This window comes from Aethalodelphis obliquidens, unplaced genomic scaffold (genome assembly GCF_003676395.1).
Source record: "Aethalodelphis obliquidens isolate GAN/ISIS:26980383/991018 unplaced genomic scaffold, ASM367639v1 scaffold70, whole genome shotgun sequence".
Classification (NCBI taxonomy): domain Eukaryota; kingdom Metazoa; phylum Chordata; class Mammalia; order Artiodactyla; family Delphinidae; genus Aethalodelphis; species Aethalodelphis obliquidens.
Genome location: NW_020838014.1, coordinates 2,898,459 through 2,918,163, shown reverse-complemented (window position 1 = coordinate 2,918,163; position 19,705 = coordinate 2,898,459).

The following is a 19,705-nucleotide window of genomic DNA, read 5'->3' as shown; positions in this document are numbered from 1 at the left end:
ATTTGCAATATATCAAATAAGTCATAGTCTTACTGTACAGAGAGACCTTTTACAAATCACTGAGAGGTGAACTCTCACCAGAAAAAAAAGATGTTTAACATTAAGAATACAAATTAAACCTAGCACTTTTTAAACCTATTATGTTGGTAATGGTCAGTGCCTTTTTTTTTTTTGAGGTATAATTGACAATATTATGGGTCAGTGATTTTGAAGGTACATGTATAGGAAAAACAGGTTACAGAATAATTTGTATAATGTAACCTCATTTACGGTTTTTTTAAAAATCATCTTAAAATTTCTGTGTATTGCACTCATACCTCCTCTATACAGTAAGTATGGAGTTTCATATGTGAGCTATCAAATATTTCATATTATAAGTTCATACCATCTATCAGTTCAGTTTTACTCATCTTTTGAATAGCAGTATTTATATAATTTATTGAATATTTTCATATTTTGCTCTTTTTAAAATAAAAATGATGGAAATGGATATATGAGATATGCTGGAACTGGCAAATCTTTAGCCTCAGTCGGAAGCTCATTGGTCTTGAGCTGTTGACTGCTTAATTATGGAGGACAATAAATTAGAGAAACGTATGAAGTACTTATGAAACGTCAAAAAAGGTATAGTGATGAAGTTTAAAAATCTTTAAAGGTTTAGAATCGGTATCCAAAACACATCACAGCGAGGGGCTCCACACTTCCACTGCACGGGGCCCAGGTTCGACCCCTGGTCGGGCAACTAAGATCCCCATAAGTTGTGCAGCACGCAACACACAGCACGGCCAAACAAAACAAAGTGCATCACAATGGTCTAAACCTAAACCCTGGGGAAAGTTCAGTAGCATGTTAAAACTGTTGAGGATAATGCTTGCTACATATTTCTTTATGACGAGTTGGGGGGAAAAGGAATTACATTTTAATTTCCTCTTAACAGATTTTTTAAAATTTTAAGATGAGGTGATAATACACTTTGCAAAGTTAGCCACCCTCAAGGGGAAAAACACTAGTGTGATTTAGGATTTTTCTATGTTCTAGCTTTCTGTAAACAACATCCTTCTCCCACCCTCCCCATTTTTCTAACTTTTCTAAATTTATTTAGGAATTTATATACAAAAGTGACTTTCTCTTATATGGGCAAATACCTGAAAGGTTATATACTAAGTATTTTTAAGCAGCTAAAGATCTATGAATCGTTTCAAGGGTTCTGTGAACTGCTTCACATCCTGTGAAATGCTTTATATGTGTGTATGCAATTTTAATAGAGTGTAATTTACATCAGGTTGAACTTGATGTATGCGAGAAAGATCCCTCCCCGGGTAGACATGACTGTTCTGTCAAATCAAGTTCCAATCCTCCTGTGTCCCTTCTCTCCCTTCTCCCCAGATTCAACCTCAGCTGAACTGCATCCTTTTTGAATAAGAAGCCCATCGTTTCCAGTTTTCATCTGCACTGCCAAAACTGAATGGTTGGATGGAAAACATGTGGTCTTTGGCGAGGTGAAAAGAGGATATGAATGTTGTGGAAGCCATGGAGTGTTTTGGGTCCATGAATAATAGCAATACCGGCAGGAAGATCACTATTGCTGACTGTGGACAGCTAAAAAGTTTGAGGGAATTCCCTGGTAGTCCAATGGTTAGGACTCCATGCTTTCACTGCAAGGGCACAGGTTCAGTCCCTGATCGGGGAACTAAGATCCTGCAAAATTTTTGACTCGTGTTTGATCTTAACTACCAGCCGATTTCTTCCGTAGCTCAGGAGAGCACCCCTCCACCCCCATCTACTCACAACCTCCTATAACCTTTGTGCTCTTACTGCAGTTCTTTGGGTTCCATGTTTTCCTTATCACAAGTCTAGCTGGATTGCGGAGTTAAGTTTATGATTAGTGATATAACAACAACAAAGCCCATTCTGCAAGATCTGGGGGAAAGGAGACCTGCTACATAGAAAAAATCAATCAAAATATCTTCAGGCTCCTCAACATCAACTCTGGAAGCTAGAAATAAGACAATGGAGGGACTTCCCTGGTGGCGCAGTGGTTAAGAATCAGCCTGTCAATGCAGGGGACACAGGTTCGAGCCCTGGTCTGAGAAGATCCCACATGCCACGGAGCAACTAAGCCCGTGCGCCACAACTACTGAACCTGCGCTCTACAGCCCGCGAGCCACCACTACTGAGCCCACGCACCCTAGAGCCCATGCTCCGCAACAAGAGAAGCCACCGCAATGAGAAGCCCGTGCACAGCAACAAAGAGTAGTCCCTGCTCACTGCAACTAGAGAAAGCCCGCATGCAGCAATGAAGACCCAACACAGCCCAAAATAAATTTAAAAAAAAAAGCCGATGGAGCAGTGCCTTCAGAATTACGAAAAATTTCCAACCTGGGACACTGTGTATAGTCAAGTTAACAGTTAAGTGTGGGGATAGAATAAAGACATTTTTAGTCAAGTGAGATCTTGAAAACATTTACTTCCTGAGCATCTTAAGGAGCTACTGGAGGATGTGCTTTTCTGACCCAACACAGGGAAAAGGTAAAGGGACTCTTCCAAAGAGATTGGTGGAAGAGGATCCCAGGATTATATCTGTACACTCAATAGAGGGCAGCCATTTCAGGTTGGAATAGTATGACTCAAGAGACTAACATTTTGAGAGCTCTCATCACAAGGGTGCCCACTACAATGGCACCATCCTTATACCCTGAGGAGCAGGATGCCCAGGTGAGCTGGCCCACATTTCTGACCTACACTTGGCTTGCTCTCTGTCCTGTTGAAGTTCCTGTTCTCCCCTCCTTGACCTGCTGGAAGTGTTCTGCTATATCCTACTTCTGGAGAGCTTAGAAGTAGAAAATTCATAGGAGTTCATCTCCTGAACATATTCCTGCCAAAGGTGCAGCCCCTAGCCTATATTCCAGCTTTGTCAGAAAGCCCAAAAATGCTGATGAGTCTTTCGTCTCCCAGGATTCACTTATAGCCTTGTTGCCTAACTTCCCCAGAAGAGGCTCTTGTAGCTGTTAGGGAAGCTAAAGCCAGACCATGACCCAGAGATTGTTCAGCTTATTTTCTCCCAGGGGTCTTCATCCAACCCACTGAAATACTGCCTTCTGCTCTAGACCGAATATTTGTGCCTTCCGCCAAATTCATATGTTGAAACCTAATCTCCGGTGTGGTGGTATTTGAGGATGGGGCCTTTGAGGTGTGATTAGGTCATGAGGATGGAGCCCTCAGGAATGGTATTAGTAACCTTATAAAAGTGACCCCAAAGAGCTCCCTCCCACCTTCTGCCATATGAGGACACAGTGAGAAGATTGCTGTCTATGAACCAGGAAGTAGGCTGTCACAAGACACCAAATCTGCTAATACCTTAATCTTGGATTTCCTGCCTTCAGAACTGTGAGAAATCAATGTTTGTTGTTTAATCCACACAGTCTATGGTATTTCTGTTATAGCAGCCCAAATGGACTAAGATACCTTCTCTTTACATAGCTAGGTTATGCTTCTCAGTTTTTATGTTAATTACCTTTCACGTTTATTTACATGTAGCTAACTGTGGTAGGCTGAATAATGGCCCCCAAAGATGTCCTAATCCCTGGCACCTATAAGTGTGTTACTTTCCTTGGCAAAAGGAAATTTGCAAATGGATTAAGTTAAGGTTCTTGAAATGGGGAGATTATCCTGGATTATCTGGGTGGCCCAGTGTAATCACAAGCGTCCTTATAGTAGGGAAGTAGGAGATCAGAGAGGAGAGAGGATGCTAAACTGCTGGATTTGAAGATGAAGGAAAGGGACTATGAGCTAAGGAATGTACGGAGCTTCTTGAAACTGGAAAAGGAAACAAACTGCCCCTAGAATGTTCTCCCAGAGAAACATAGCCTTATAGATCAGTTTTAGACTTCTAACCTCCAGAATGATAAAATAATAAATTTGTTTTGCTTTAAGCTACTGTTTGCAGTAATTTTCTACAGCAGCAGTAGGAAATTAATACAGTAATAAATAATAAAAATAACTGTTTGCTTAAAATGGTAAAAAAAAAAAATGGTTATCATAGGCAATTCAGAAAATGCAGGCAAAAAAGAAGAAAATGAAAATTATTCATAAACCCACCACTCAAAGATAGCCACTCTATGTATTAGAAGATGCTATTTTAATTTAATGCCAGAAGAGCACATGGTCACAGATAGAAACCCCAAATTTCATTTAATTACAATACATAAAATCAAAAATGAATAAGATAAACTAATGGGATACCTTGTAAACATTTATGAATGGATGTATATATTTTACCCTATTTTCTACCCTAAGGACTAACATTTATTACATTATATCCTCTTTGTTTCCTCCATCCTTAGAATGTATTTCTGTATATTGGAACTCTATTTGCAAGTGACAGAAAGCTAACTAAAACTATCTTAAGCAGTAAAAGGGTCTTTATTGGCTCATTTAACTGGTGAGGACAGAGGTGGAGCTGACTTCAGGGTCAGCTAAATGCAGGGATTCTATGTCATCCTAATTGTTTTTCATATTTTTCCTCTCTCCTTTTCTGGCCTTATTCTCTCCTCCTACAGATAGGCTTCTTCTGTACAAGGCAGCTACAGACTTACACCATCCCACTTCAGCAATCTCAGAGGAAAGCAAGTGTATCAGTATATATAATTCTAGAGAAGAGTTCCAATTGACCATGTTTGGATTCCATGTTCAATCCTTGGACTCAGAGGTATGGCCAGGGATTTGGGTAGTACAATTGGCCAGGCTGTGGTCATATACGTGTGGTCTTGTGGTAGGGTGCTATAGTTGGCAGTTGATTGGATTGGAGTGATAATTCCTCAAAGTAAGATGGGGATGGTGCTTCCACCGTCAGGAGAGAAAGAAGTTGAATAAACAAAAATAATCTTGTTACACTTTGAATCTTCCCTAGGTTAAAAGATAACCCCTTTGGGCTTCCCTGGTGGCGCAGTGGTTGAGAATCTGCCTGCTAATGCAAGGGACACGGGTTCGAGCCCTGGTCTGGGAGGATCCCACATGCCGCAGAGCAACTAGGCCCGTGAGCCACAACTACTGAGCCTGCGCCTCTGGAGCCTGTGCTCCGCAGCAAGAGAGGCCACGATAGTGAGAGGTCCGTGCACTGCGATGAAGAGTGGCCCCTGCTTGCCACAACTAGAGAAAGCCCTGGCACAGAAACGAAGACCCAACACAGCAAAAATAAATTAATTAATTAATAAATTCCTACCCCCAACATCTTCTTTAAAAAAAAAGAAAAAGATAACCCCTTTAATTTAGCTGCCCACTATGATAAAGTTTTCACCCACCTCCTCCCCATGATGTTTTTCTTTTCTTTTTTCATTTTTTTCTCTTTTTTTTTCTTTTTTTGGCTGTGTTGGATCTTAGTTGCGGCACGCGGGATCTTCATTGAGGCATGCAGGATCTTTCGTTGTGGTGCACGGGCTTCTCTCTGGTTGTGGTGTGTGGGTTTTCTCTCGTTGTGGCGCGTGGGTTCCGGAGCACGTGGGCTCCAGAGCCCGTGGGCTCTGTAGTTTGTGGGCTCTCTTGCTGAGGTGTGCAAGCTCAGTAGTTGTGGTGCAGGGGCTTAGTTGACCCACCGCATGTGGGATCTTAGTTCCCCAATCAGGAATCGAACCTGCGTCCCCTGCATTGGAAGGTGGATTCTTTACCACTGGACCACTAGGGAAGTACCGATGTTTTTCTTCATCAAGAAAAATGTAATAGACATATTTATTATATAATTTTAGTAGTGGAGAAATTTTTTTTTTTTTTTGGCTGTACCAAGCGGCCTGCTGGATGTTTCCCCCACCAGGGATTGAACCTGGGCCTCTGCAGTGAAAGTGCTGAGTCCTAACCACTAGGCTACCAGGGAACTCCCAGCAGTGGAAAATTTGAGATGTTTTTACTGGTCTATTATATACTTTGGGCTGGGAAATAGCCATAAAAGTCAACAGCTCGTAACCTTGCTGTAGTGATTTGTTGAGAGATGACAGATAAGAAATTTGTTATTAACAGTAGGTCAGTATCTGAAGTTTTAAATAACTGTCTTTTAAATATATTATACAAATTCAAGATTCCCTTATAATATCTATCTGACTTGATTGGATTTGTATGTCTTTTGAGAGGGAAGGGGGTAAACTCAGCTTACTCTCTCAGTGACTTACTGTAGCTGAGACTACAACTTGTCCTGCTGGTATATGTTATCCCCTCCTATAATAGAAGTTTTAGCTGGGCACATGGCTGCTCAACTAAAAACTAATTTCCAAATTTCCCATCCAATCATGTGCATATGCCACGTGACTAGGTTGTGTTCAATGAGATAGGAACTGAAGTGATGTCTGCAACTTGCAAGTCATGCCCTTTTTTTTTTAAGTATAGTTGACTTGCAATCTCATGTTAGTTTCAGGTGTACAGCACAGTGAGAGATATATATATATATATATATATATATATATATATATATTCTTTTTCAGATTCTTTTCCCATATAAGTTATTACAAAATGTTGAATATAGTTCCCTGTGTTATACAATAGGTCCTTGTTGGTGCAAGTCATGCTCTTAATTTCCACATTTTACCAACCAAGAATCTTACACCTGGACAGTGATGACTTATCTAACTTCATAGCATAAATTACTGTTAAGCTACATTAGAAGAAAGGGTGGTATACAAATGAGGAAAAAGGAGAATTCTGTGCTGATATGATGTGAACAATATGCTTAGTACTTATTTCACTTAAATCGTTAAATAGTCTGTGCACAGTAGCAGGAAATTTCCATTTTAATGAGATTTGGATACAACATGGCAATACATATTCATTAAAATGGGATTTTACTGTACAGTAAAAACCACTATCATCAGCTGCAATGTTTTGAGTTACCTTCAGTTATACTTTGGTTTTCCCAAAGCTGATTTTGCACCATCATTTAAAAAATTAATTTCAAGAGAATGTCAAACCAATTGAAGAGAAAAGAAAGAAGTATGCTAGTAATATTAACTTATATACAGTTTGCTACAGATAAAAATGCCATTAAAATCGGCATCAGCATTTTGTTACAGCCAAATTTTGTTCATGTGAATATATAATCTCACTCTGCAGAACCTAGAAATAAAATGGATGGTACTCCAAATGTCCCATTATATCTCAGTAAGTGAAAAGAAATACAGTAGGAGAGGGAGGGGTGTTAATATCCTCACATAAAATTTTCTCTCTCTAGATCTTAAAAATTTTTGGTCAAGTAATTTGGGTATGGAGTTTAAGGTTACATAATTCAGGACAGTAAAAAGCTCAGCTTCACAGAGTTAATGTGATCCCTATCAAACTACCCATGACATTTTTCACAGAACTAGAAAAAATAATCCAAAAATTTACATGGAACCATAAAAGACCCAGAATTGCCAGAGCAATCCTTAAGGGGGGGGGAAGGAGGCATAACTCTCCCAGACTTCAGACAATACTACAAAGCTACAGTAATCAAAACAGTGTGGTATTGGTACAAAAGCAGGCATATGGATCAATGGAACAGAATGGAGAGCCCAGAAATAAACCCACACACCTACAGTCAATTAATCTTAGACAAAGGAGGCAATAATATAAAATGGAGAAAAGACAGTCTCTTCAGCAAGTGGTGCTGGGAAAGTTGGGCAGCTGCATGTAAATCAATGAAGTTAGAACACACCCTCACACCATGCACAAAAATAAACTCAAAATGGCTTAAAGACTTAAGCATAGGACATGACACCATAAAACTCCTAGAAGAGGGCATAGGCAAAACATTCTCTGACATAAGTCATACCAATGTTTTCTTTTTTTTAATGTATGTAGTATGTTGTAACATGACCTTATTTTTTTTTTTAATATTTATTTATTTATTTGGCTGTGCTGGGTCTTAATTGCAGCATGCGGGATCTTCGCTGACATGTGTGGGATCTTCATTGTGGTGTGTGGGATCTTCATTGTGGTGTGTGGGATCTTCAGTTGTGGCACGTGGGATATTTAGTTGCAGCATGAGAACTCTTGGTTGCGGCATGCAAACTCTTAGTTGCGGCATGTGGGATCTACTTCCCTGACCAGGGATCGAACCCAGGCCCCCTGCATTGGGAGTCTTAGCCACTGGACCACCAGGAAAGTCCCCCAGTGTTTTCTTAGGTCAGTCTCCCAAGGCAATAGGAAAAGAAAAAAAAAAAGGAACCTAATCAAACTTATAGGCTTTTGCACAGCAAAGGAAAACATAAAAAAAAAAAAGGAAAAAAAGAAACATGAAAAGACAACCTACAGAATGGGAGAAAACATTTGCAAATGATGCTATAGACAAGGGCTTAATCTCCAGAATATACAAACAGCTCATATAACTCAAGAACAAAAAAACAAACAACCCAATCGAAAAATGGGCAGAAGACCTTAATAGACATTTCTCCAAAGAAGACCTACAGATGGCCAGTAGGCACATGAAAAGCTGCTCAACATCACTAATTATTAGAGAAATGCAAATCAAAACTACAATGAAGTACCACCTCACACCAGTCAGAATGGTCATCATTAAAAAGTCTACAAATAACAAATGCTGGAGAGGGTGTGAAGAAAAGGAAACCCTCCTACACTGTTGGTGGGAATGTAAGTTGGTACAGTCACTATGGAAAACAGTATGGTGGTTCCTCAGAAAACTAAAAATAGGTTTACCATATGATCCAGCAATCCCACTCCTGGGATATACCTGGACAAAACTATAATTCAAAAAGATACATGCACCCCTATGTTAATAGCAGCACTACTCAACAATAGCTAGAACATGGAAACAACCTGAATGTCCATCAACAGATGAGTGGATAAAGAAGATGTGGTGCATATATACAATGGAATACTACTCAGCCATAAAAAAGAATGAAATAATGCCATTTGCAGCAACATGGATGCAACTAGAGATTATCATACTAAGTGAAGTAAGTCAGAAAGAGAAAGACAAATAGCATGTGATATCCGTTATATGTGGAATCTAAAATATGGCACAAATGAACCTATCTACAAAACAGAAACACTCTCATAGACATAGAGAACAGACTTGTGGTTGCCAAGGGGGAGGGGGGAGGGAGAGGGATGGACTGGGAGTTTGGGTTGGTAGATGCAAACTATTACATTTAGAATGGATAAACAACAAGGTCCTAAAGTATAGCACAGGGAACTATATTCAATATCCTGTGATAATGGAAAAGAATATGAAAAAAGAATGTATGTGTATAACTGAGTCACTGTACAGCAGAGATTAGCACAACATTGTGAATCAACTATACATCAATTAAAAAGAGAAAAAAAATACCTCAGCTTCATTCTCCCTCAGTCTTTCTTTTATCCTCCATACTATGCAATCAAATTCTTTCAAAGGCAAGAAGTGTGTACAGCTTAGGAAATAACTTTCTTAAATTGAATTCTGTTAATGACCATATATGTTAGGCTTTTGCTTATAGCTGTAATTAAATCTTTATTTATTTATTTGGTTGCACTGGGTCTTAGTTGCAGCAGGCAGGCTTCTTAGTAGCGGCATGTGGGCTCCTTAGTTGTGGCATGCAAACTCTTAGTTGTGGCATGCATGTGGGATCTAGTTCCCCGACCAGGGATCGAACCCTGGCCTCCTGCATTGGGAGCATGGAGTCTTAACCACTGAGCCACCAGGGAAGTCCCACTATAATTAAATCTTAACCACTCACTAAAATTGGTCCTAAGAAAATCTATCTAGTCACACGTAAATATTCCTTGCCTTATTTTGTCTTTTACTTTTCACTAAGTTTGAAGGTCTTTCCTTCAATTCACATTCTGTTATGCTCTCTTACTTTAAGAGAGAAACTGCTTATTTCTTGTAGTATTCTTGTCTGACCATAGAGGGCACAAGGTCATTAAAAAGTTAAGTAAATTACCTATGCAGCAATTCATAATACCTGTCTGCTCTCCATTTCATGACTTGAGAAAACGGAGATAATTAATTTACTCTGATGTTTCACATATTGAAGGATCTTTCTGTTTTTTTCAGAGGTTAAATTTAATTTCAAGTAGACTTCACTTTCAGTGTTAAAACTATGAAGGGCACCCAACTCACTGGATTATCATCTTGTCCTGCTAAACAATTTCATACTTTGTAGATCTGCAGAGAAACAGAGCTCTACTTTATATAGAACAGCAATCACTTTGCCACATTTAATCTCAATTTCTAACAAAAAGTAAACAACAGTGGATATTGAGGCACTCCACTTATTACAGCTCTTTTGCATTATTTTGTTCTATATAAAAATGCAGTGATTTAAAAAATGCAATGATAGTATTCCAATAGCACAGGAGAAACAGATTAGAAAATTAGAAAACAGACTAACATAAAACAATGAAAATTGTAGCATAACTAAATAAAACTTCATCATGGGTAATAATACAAATTCCCAGTATTATTCTGAGTTCACTGAATTTAATCAATTATAAAAAGGGATTTTAAAGAGGAATGAGATATCTTTATATATCAGAGCCTTCATGTGGCATAAGAGAGTATAATAAAATGAGCACATTTTTTAATGTTAATACCAACTAATCAATTGTAATTGGCATAATTACTACTTTGCTATTTTCTCCTACTATTCATTATTTCTGAATACATAATTACAGCACAGGATATAATTTATTCTTTGGCAATATGTCAATTGCAGACCCAGCATTTTCAATGGATGTTTCCCTTTACTGAATTTGTATGTATTATAAAGAGTGCAATGTAAGCCTATTTACTTCAGGGTTAAACATTTGATAATTTCCGTGAGCACTGAGTGTTACTTATTTCTAAACTACATCTATTAATCTTGTTAAGAAAAGGACATTTTGAAAAACAAGGCATCATAAGGACAAAATAGTGGCCGTAGCCCATCAGCAATAATGGATGGCCAATCTCTCCATCCCTTTTCCATACCACTTCCTTCCCTCAAAAGCTGTCAGACCTGGAATTCCCTGGTGGTCCAGTGGTTAGGAATCTGTTCTTTCACTGCTGTGGGCCCAGGGTTCAATCCCTGGTCGGGGAACTAAGATCCCACAAGCTGTGCGGGGTGGCCAAAAAAAAAAGCTGCCAGACCAGTCATTGTCTTAGCAAGATATTTTTCACAGGCACTTTGATGCTGTGGACACTTTGAGGCAACCATTGTAACAATGGTAACCACTTTACCACCAATTTTAGGATGGTAATATTTTGTTACCCATTTTTATTCCTAGTTTTAAATTTCTGAACTTTGTTCAAGGTGTTTTCAAGACAGTAATGTGCTTAGCTGAGAGCCATCTGGTAGTATAATTGTTGGTGATTTTTTTTTTAAGTAGTGCTAAGTGCAAAATATGTAAAAGTAAGATATTTTGGACAACTGAAAAAAAAAAATCAGACGGTGTCATGATTCTTCGTGACCTGAAACAGCACTCTGTAAAATCTTCAGCTATGGACCACCTCTGCAGAACACCTGTGACTTGCAAGTATATTACTATACAAGACACCCAGCAATGTGCTCCATTAGCCTGCCAAGCCACAGTTACCACCAACTCAGTATTTCCTTTTGATTGGTATTCATTATTTATGCTTAGCTGTTTGTAGCTGTACTCTCTTCACAAACTGAAGTGATGTATATTGCAAAAAAAAAGTTATGTGATCTTAGATATTACAGGTTTTATAAAAGGTAGATCTTGGTGTTCTAAACTACAGATGTCAACATTATTGAGGAAAACTGCTCAAACCAAAATCTGAGTTCATAAATTTTCTTCAGTTAAGTTGTTAAGTAGAATAGATGAAGAGTTGAGTGAAAATATTATTGTCTTGGGTGTTGCAATTTGGTTCACCAGGAAAAAAAATCCGAGGCGAAAATTAACATGCAAAAAGTTTCTTAGGGAAGTGTTCTTGGGATCAACACCTGTGGAGGAGGGAGAGAAGAAGGAGTGGGCCGGAGGGGAAGCTGAACTGTGATACAGTTGCAAGAAAGGCCTGGATCAATCCCTACTGGGAACTCTGGAACTGGGATGACACTTTTCATCTTTTCTGAACTGGGATGGCTTGGCTGGGCCTTTGTAAATACTGTTGAAGGTAGGCTGCTCCTGGTGAGGTAGCATGACATTGGACAAGGTGGCTGTCTTCAGCCCAAGGCAAGTTCCAGAGAAGGACTTAGCTGAGAGTTGCCAGCTGTCTACTCTCCCAGAAGCTAGAGTGCTTCAGACCTGAGGAGGGTGATTTAGGCAGCACACCGCAGCATCCACAAGACTGAAATTGGCAGTGGGATAAAGTATAATATAGCGGTAAACATTTTGTGGGGTAAAATTAGCTGAGATCGATCAAATTACCTATGTCCTGTACTTAAAATATATCCCAACCCTGACCAAGAATCTATAACAGCTCTCTGCTCACTCCAGGTCAATTCTAAACCCCATTCTCTGGTTTGTAAGAATCACCATAAACTGACCTTGCGCTACCTAGTAAAACCCTACTTCCCATGAATTCCCAACTGAGATCTTCAAGTTCAGTCAAGCAAGTGGACTCACATCTTTATTTCTCTCCATGCTTCTCCTCTTCTCTACCTAAATCCAGCCCAATTCCACTCTCTTTTTCCATTAAACATTTATGTACATATTATCTTACTCTCGTCTCCGAATTTGCATCCCACAGGCTATACCACAAAATTTACCCCTTAATTGTAAATAAATGATCTTCATCTCCAGTGTTGTTTTAGTATGTGGTGGGGAGGGGGAGGAGGCCACGGTCCCCAGTAGATTGAAAGCTCCTCCAGAACAGGGTTTCTGCCTTGCATTTTCTCATACCATCTCTTGTGTTAGTGGGCATATGATAGACACTGAATAGATTCAGAGGTTTAGAGACAAAAGAGACTTCAGGGACCACTTAGTCCAGCTTAATTTTACAGATGACTTAACAGAGGCTCAGAAAGATTAAGTTGTAATCCTCCTCTGAACTCCCACACTACTTTGTTTGTACCTCTTTTATGGCATTTGTTGCTTTCTGTTTTTTGTTAATTATCTTCCTACCTGTTTTACAGGTCTTTATCTGTTATTTTCAAAGGCTACTTCTCTTCTTCTGCTCATTGCTTACATGCTGGTATTCCTTAAAGCTCTGTTCGGTTGTTTTACCTGGGGTTTCTAGTCCCATAAGCTTCAATTACCACTAATAATCTGGATGACTCAATAATCTGTATCGTTAGCCTGACTCTCTCCCCAGCAGGTTTTTTTTCTTTGGCCCTGCCGCACAGCTTGTGGGATCTTAGTTCCCCGACCAAGTATTGAACGCAGGCCCCAGCAGTGAAAGTGCTGAGTCCTAACCACTGGACCACCAGGGAATTCCCTCTCCCCAGCAGTCTTTAGACAATTCCACCTAGATATTTTTCAAGGGAGGTGTTTGATACCTCTCTAATCCTTATATCCAACTGACCACCCAATCCTATTCATTTACTTTGGGCATGTCATACTAATCCTGATCTCTTCCATATTCACTGCCACTTGTCATGAATTCAGGTCCTCCTTATCTCTGAATGATAGGAATAGCTTCTTCCCTGTTCTCCTTGTAACCATCTTTTCCTACTACTCACCCTCAAAGCTGCTACCAAAGTAATCTTCCTCCCAAAGTTAAACTAATAAGTCATTACTTTCTTTAAAATTCTTTATTGGCTCTTTGTTACCTATAATTAAAAGCTAAACTTTTTACCATGGCATTACAAAGCTTTTCAGAGAGAGGCAGATAGTAAGCCTAGTGGTTAAGTCAGACTTCCAGGAGTAAATTTTGATTGTCACCTATAGCTCTGTGACCTCAGGCAAGTTTATTTATTCCTTGTGTCTGTTTCCCATGTGAAAAATATGCACAATTGAACCTGTCTGAGAGAGCTGTTGTAAGGAATACGTGAATTAACACAAGTAAAGTGTATAGAATGCATAGAACACTACATGGCACGTATTAAGTTCTGCTACAGTTTCTAAATTTAAGACAAGTTATATTTTATGGTTCATCTGCCAATTCATTATCTGAATGCAATTCTTAAGCCGTAGTGAAATTTTCATAATTCTCCAAACCTATCATGACATACCCTTTCATTATTTTGTCCCTTTTCATATGCTTTGTCCTCTCCTTAGAATACCTTCCCCAATTTGCTGCTGCTGAATTTATGTTCATGCTTTAAGGAGCAGGTAAGGGTCATGGCCTCCTGGCAGCCTTCCCTTATACTCTTCTCCATGTGACAGTTATGTTCTTCTGTGTCTGTTCTCTAAGTTGTAGACATACTTTTATATTTACTTATCACACATTATGTTAGAACTACTTGTTTACTTGTCAGTCCTCCTAGCCAGGATATGAGCCCCTAGAGGCCATGTCTTTTTTTTTGGCCACGCCACGAGGCTTGCAGGATCTCAGTTACCCGACCAGGGATTGAACCCAGCCACAGCAGTGAAAACCTGGAATCCTAATCACTAGGTCACCAGGGAACTCCCAACCATGTCTTAAGTTTTGTTTCCCTGATGCCTAGTAGAGCATCTAATGCATATTGGGCATTCAAGGGTTATTTATTAAAATGAAATATATTTTTAATGGAATAAAATTTTTAAATGTTTTTGGCTAGGAAGACTAAAATAGATTATAAGTATACCAGTTCTTCACAAAATCAATTTGTAATTTCAGTGTAGCTCCAAACCCAGATACTAATTGGTTTGTGTTTATTTGCTTATTTGGTTAGGATTTCATGATAATTTGGTTAGGATTTTAGGATAAATGATAAGTTTATCTAGAAGAATAAATGTTTGAGAAGAGCCAGGTATCATCTGACAAAGATGAATAACAGGTGGCTAGCTGTACCAAATAACCAGATAATAAATCCTATTATAAAGCTATAGTAATTTAAGCATATTGGTACTGATGCAGAAAGGGACCTAAATTGGATCAAAGGAAGATACTGAAAGTAGAAAAAATAGACTGAAATCCATGTAAAATTTAGTATGCATTAACATATTTTATTCAAATCAGTGGGGAAAGATAGATTACTCAAAATTTTAAGGCCATTTTGAAAAAAATATATACATACCAAATTTCTTCTTTATTCTTTGTATAACCATAAATTCTAGATAAATTAAAAATTATAATGTAAAGAATAAAAGCACTAGAAGAAAGTATAGGTGATTTTTAAGAAATTATTGAAGTGTAATTGACCTACAACACTATGTTAGTTCCAGCTGCACAACATAGTGTTTTGATATTTCTATACTTTACAAAATGATCACCACTATGGGTGAATTATTTTAACTTCTTGGAGTGATGAATGCTTTGTTAAACGGCACATCTAAAAACCCACAAGCCATAAAGGTAAATAGTAATAAATCAAACTACTTAAAAACTTGGGGTGTTACAAACCAAAGTTACACTTATACTAGCTTTTAGGCAAATAATTGTTTTTTTTTTAAATGTCTCTTAAGGGACTTCGCTGGTGGCACAGTGGTTTAGAATCCACCTACCAGTGCAGGGGACACAGGTTCAAGCCCTGGTCCAGGAAGATCCCATATGCCATAGAACAACTAAGCCCATGCGCCACAACTACTGAGCCTGAGCTCTAGAGCCCACAAGCCACAACTACTGAGCCACGTGCCACAACTACTGAAGCCCACGTGCCTAGAGCCCGTGCTCCTCAACAAGAGAAGCCCGCGCACCGCAATGAGAAGCCCGCACACTGCAAGGAAGAGTAGCCCCTGCTCGCAGCAACTAGAGAATGCCCATGCGCAGCAACAAAGACCCAATGCAGCCAAAAATAAATAAATAAATAAATTTATTTTTTTTAAGTCTCTTAAATCATGTAGAAAACAAAAAGTGAAGTTACAAACCAAAGTTACAATGATAACTAGCTTTTATAATTGCTCATGTATTTACTTTTACTGAGAACTTTCTTTCTCATACAGCTTCAAGTTACTGTCTACTCTCCGTTCATTTCAACCTGCGGGACCCCCTCTGGCATTTCTTATAGTAGGTCTAGTGATAACAAACTCCCTCAGTATTTTTTGTTTGTTTGTTAAATCTGAAAGTGTTTTAACTTCTCCCTCACATTTGAAGGACAGTTTTGCCAGGTATGTGATTCTTGGTTTACAGTTTGTTTCTTTTGGCACTTTGAATATATTGGCCCATTGCCTTCTGATCTCCAAAGTTTCTGATGAGAAATCTGCTAATAGTCTTATTGAGGACCCTTTGGGACAAGTCACTTCTTTTTGCTGCTTTCAACATTCGTTCTTTGTCTTTATCTTTTGATGGTTTGATTATAATTGTACTTTGGTGTGGGTCTCTTTGAGATCATTGTATTTGGATTCATTGAGCTTTTTGGATGTTTATATTTATGTCTTTCAAATTTGAGAAGTTTGGGGCCATTATTTCTTCAAATAATATATCTGCCTTCTTTTCTCTCTTCTTGGATTCCTACAATGTTTATATTGGTCCATTTGCTGTTGTCAACTAGGTCCCTTAGATTCTGTTCAGTTTTCTTCTTTTTCTTTCTATTCCTCAGACGTCACAATTTCCATTATCCTATCTTCAAATTCATTGATTCTTTCCTCTGCCTGGTCAAATATGCTATTGAATTCCTCTAGTGAATGTTTCATTTAATTTATTGTAACTTTTGGCTTCAGAATTTCTTTTTGGTTTCATTTTATACTTTGTATCTCCTTGGACATCTTTCAGACAGTTATTTTAAAGTCTTTGTCTAATAGGTCTGCCATTTTGTCCTTCTCAGGGACACTTTCTGTTGATTTCTCTCTTTCTTTTCAGTGGGCCATACTTTACTGTTTCTTTATATGTTCTGTGATTTTTTGTTGAAAACTGAACTTTTGAAACTAGTAATATGGGAACTCTAGAAATCAGAGTCTCCTTCTTCCCCAGGGTTTGCTGTTTTTTGCTTTTGTTTTTATTTTTGATTATTTTAGATATCTCTGTGCTAGGAATAAACCTGAAGTGTAAACTTAGGGTCTTCTCAAGTCTTTTCGGAGCCTGCACCTTCCCCTCAGCATGCACAATGACTTTGTATATGTGGTTGCTTTGGAATATCCTAGTCCTTAAATGTTCTAGTCTGGCTCCCAAAAGTGAAACAAGAGAAAAATAAAGAGTAAGGAAAAAAAGCATCAGTCCTCTAAATACCTTGGAAGTCATTTCAGGCAGAGCTGGAGAGGCTTGTAACAATGTGGGGCAGGGCGTAACAATTGCTGCCCATATCTATGTCTGAACTTCCATGATCAGAAGCAGCAATCATCAATCAGAACACAGATCCCCAGTATTTAGAGGACAAGATCCTTACTGCCTGCCTTGGCTCACAAGCTCCACACATTGCTCCTGAAACACCTGCACAGCTGCCTACTATGGGACTAGGATATAGGGGATAACTAGCTGCTACTGAGCGAAGAGCTTAAATTGACCAAAATTAACCACAATTTACTGTCCAAGCCTTCCCCTGGAAGTTGTGAGACTTCCTATAGATGCCAGAGTTCCAAAATAGCTACGCCAGACAGATTTTGCCAGTGCAATTGTTGTGTAGGTAGGGAGACAGATTTCTCGTGCTTTGTATTTCACTATCTTCCCAGAATCCTCCTTCCAATGCATCACTTTTTATCCTATTAAATTGGTCAATATAGGGAATTCCATTGGTTAGGCGGTCCATTGGTTAGGACTCTGCACTTTCACTGCTGAGTGCCCAGGTTCAATCCCTGGTTGGGCAACTAAGATCCCACAAGCCGTGTGGTATAGTCAAAAAAAAAAAAATTGGTCAGTATAAAAGTAATTGATAATACTCAGTGTTGCAGATGATTTGGGGGAAAAGGAACTTTCATAATGTTGAGGGCAAGGTTGGAACAAAACGTATTATAAATTGTTATCGCCTATTTTTTTTTTGTCTGTATTGGGTCTTCGCTGCTGCTTGTGGGCTTTATCTAGTTGCGGCGAGCAGGGGCTACTCTTCGATGTGGTACATGGGCTTCTCATTGTGGTGGCTTCTCTTGTTGCAGAGCACAGGCTCTAGGCACTTGGGCTTCAGCAGTTGTGGCATGTGGACTCAGTAGCTGTGGCTTGAGGGCTCTAGAGCACAGGCTCAGTAGTGGTTGCACACGGGCTTAGTTGCTCCGAGGCATGTAGGATCTTCCTGGACCAGGGCTTGAACCCGTGTCCCCTGCACTGGCAGGTGGATTCTTAACCACTGCACCACCAGGGAAGTCCCATTATAGCTGTTTAAGAAGGAAATTTGATAATACCTATAATTTTTTTCTGAATGCATATACTCTTTGATCCAAGAATGAACTCTACAGTTTTATTTGCAAAAGGACCCAAAAATACATGTAGAATAGTATTCACAGAAGTATTGTTTGTAGTAGTGAAAAACCATCCTAAGTGTGTGTTAATGGAGAACTGATTAAGTAATTTATGGAACATTCATACTATTAAATATATTACAACTCTTAAAAATAATGAACACGCAAAACTGGACATCTTTTTTTTTCGGCCATGCCGCATGGCTTGTGGGATCTTAGTTCCCTGACTAGGGATTGAACCCAGGCCTTCGGCAGTGAAAGCACAGAGTCCTAACCACTGGACCACCAGGGAATTCCCAAAACTTGACTCTTTTGACGAATACTGGACAGTTATTTTATAGGCTACCCCACAATTGGGACAATTATCCCACAATTATCTGATGTTTTCCTGTAATTATTGAGGTTCTACATTATTGGGAAGGCTACTACAAGGTGATGTACCCTTCTTAGTGCATCATATCAGGGGTACAACATGATGTTTCTATATTACTGGTGACGTTAACCTTGATCACTTGGTATCTGCCAGGATTCTCCACTATAAAGTATTTGTTTTATAAGAGGATAAAAACCTTAGTGATGAACCAAAAATGTCTTGGAATCACTTATGAATATATTGGGGAATACCTATATGTAATGTGAACATAAAATTATAACTTAGATATAGTATAATTTGTATGCTGTGGCTTTTATGAGCTGGTTCTTTCAGAACCTAGACACTAACATTATAAAAACATGGGTCTAGGGCTTCCCTGGTGGCGCAGTGGTTGAGAGTCTGCCTGCCAATGCCTTGGACGTGGGTTCAAGCCCTGGTCTGGGAGAATCCCATAAGCCACAGAGCAGCTGGGCCTGTGCGCTACAGCTGCTGGGCCTGTGCTCTGGAGCCCGCGATCTGCAACTACTGAGCCCATGTGCTACAATTACTAAAGCCCACATGCCTAGAGCCCATGTTCTGCTATGGGAGAGGCCACTGCAATGAGAAGCCCGCGCATCGCAGCAAAGAGTGACCCCCACTTGCCACAACTAGAGAAAGCCCACGCAGCAGTGAAGACCCAATGCAGCCAAAAATAAATAAATAAAATAAATAAATTTATTAAAAAAAAAAAAGGTCGTGCCCTGCCCCCTTCCCTCCTGTCTCAAAACCACACCGCAGATGGGACTTGAACCCACAGTCTTCCCACTGAAACCGCACAGTTAAGTCTCAGGACTTACTGAAGTTCAGGTCCTTTATAAAAAATATATATATGCACAGTTTTAAAGGATGGTAATGATTCTTTTATCATTGTGGTGGGTTGTATTTTCTGAATTCTTAAAGAGCCTTTCAAAATTTGGACTATCCGGTAATCACACAATAAATGATTAACATGTTAATAACAATTATATATTATTTATCCAAACA